The sequence below is a fragment of the Myotis brandtii genome, unplaced genomic scaffold (genome assembly GCF_000412655.1).
Source record: "Myotis brandtii unplaced genomic scaffold, ASM41265v1 scaffold570, whole genome shotgun sequence".
Taxonomy (NCBI): domain Eukaryota; kingdom Metazoa; phylum Chordata; class Mammalia; order Chiroptera; family Vespertilionidae; genus Myotis; species Myotis brandtii.
This window is the reverse complement of record NW_005370134.1, coordinates 223,634-225,725: the sequence shown is the minus strand read 5'-3', so window position 1 is coordinate 225,725 and position 2,092 is coordinate 223,634.

Genomic DNA, 2,092 nt, shown 5'->3' with positions numbered 1-2,092 from the left:
GTTCAATCACATTGTTTACCCATATGTTCAGAAAAAAATCACTTCTACTGTCATGGTAAACAACCTGCTTCCCTATTTATAATGGTCTGGCCCTCTAGCAACCTCAGCGTGAAATTATAGCTAATTTGCTACAAACATCAGGTTGTCATAATAATCTGGCCACTCAGTGTATATCTCTACCTGAACTTTCATATTATAAAGACTCAACTTGATGGATAAATGTATGAGTAAATAATAAATAAAATAGATGTAATTGACTCTAATTTTTTAGAAAGTGAGCTCATATATCTTTTGAAGTTAGATATCTAACTTCTAAATAAAGTGCCTGAACATAGGATAAAGCTTATCCTACCCAAAAATAATTGGGTAGGATAAGCTTTAAATATTATAAACTCCATCTAGCAACCCTTTTATCTGCATTCATCAAGTTATAAAATGTAATAGTTTCAGAAACTATAGAAGGATGTTCTGAAATCCTGCCTAACCCTGATAGTACAGAATGAAGAAAGAGAAATGTGCAATTAAGAGATAGAGAGGAAAGGGAGAGAAAGAGAAACAATGAATTAAAATCAAGTGAGCTTTATTACCTTTCCATGATAAAAACTAAACAAACTAGAAAGAAAACTTCCTTAATCAAAAATTATTACAAAAAGCACATCCTACTACAGCTAATATCATGCTTAATAGTGCAATATTACAATAATTTAAGGATGTTTTCTCTCACTAATTCAATAAAAATGCCACTAAAGGTACTAACCAAAGCAGTAATGAAAGAACTAAAATAAATTACATAAAGATTTGTAAGAAAACATTTACAAATCTATTCACAGATGGAATGATTGTCTACTTAGAAAAGTCTAAGGAATCTACCAAGAAATCTACCATAATAAGCTTATTTAGTAAGGTTACAAAGACAATATACAATCTTTTCTGTAGTTCTAAATACAAACATAGAAGATTTACTCAAGACCTCTTGCATATACTAACTTTGCTCAAGACAAGTTAAAACATAGATTCATAATGGCCAACATTTTAAAACAATCCAAATGTCAACAAACAGGAAATGAAAAAAAGTGTTTTATTCACAACAGTGGAACAACAAATGAATTAGAGACACATACAGCAACATGGATGAATCTTAAGGATATTACATTAAACCAAAGAAGACAAGCATAAATTTTCACTCTAAGTGAATCCAATTATGTGAAGTCAAAGTCAAGCAAAATAAATCTATCATAATAGAAATCATAGAATGGTTGGCCCAGATAGGGGGATGCTGGTAAGAATTGGCAAGAAAGAGGAATAAGGGAGCAGCCATGGGTGATGGGAAAGTTTGAGTGATTATTTCAGAAGTGTATAAAATTTCCAAAAGTATTGAACTGAACACAATATTCATGCATTTTATTAAAGGTAAATTATAGCTTACTTTAAAAAGAGGATAAATCTTCAGTGAGAGAGACTAAGTTACTCATTCAGTAGCAGAATTTTAAACTAAAAATTTGTTATGCTCATTACTGTGGGATTTAAAATATGAAATATCAACACATGTTAAATGGCAATATCATACTTCAAAAGATGTAAAGTGGCTGCACTTGATTACCTGTCAGATAAGGGGATAAGTATTGTGATTTTGAAACTGGCAGGAGTCACTATAGGATGAAAAACAAGTAAAGTATACATACCACTAGCAACAATTAAAAGTCTGGAATAGCTTCATGCTGGAAAGGGACATTAAGTTGAGCTTTGAAATTTGAGTATGCATTTGAGTTGTTATCCAACCTTTTAATTGTTGCTACTGCTATCTATACTTTACTTGTTATAAGCATATTTTTGCCATTTAAATTGGTAAAAAATAAACAGATTTGGCTCACCTTAGATTAAAGGAGTTTATGTCATAAAATTCAATAAACAACAGTTGATATTGCTGGGAAAGTATGAAATAAATTCTCAGTTCTCAATACTTGATATTATCTGTATGTGATGCCAATATAGTGCCTACTAATACCAGTGAAAGTAATCATGATTAAAAATATAGAGCAAACCTGCAGGTGCCCTGAAATAACTTGACTCACTCAATAGCTAAATAAAATAA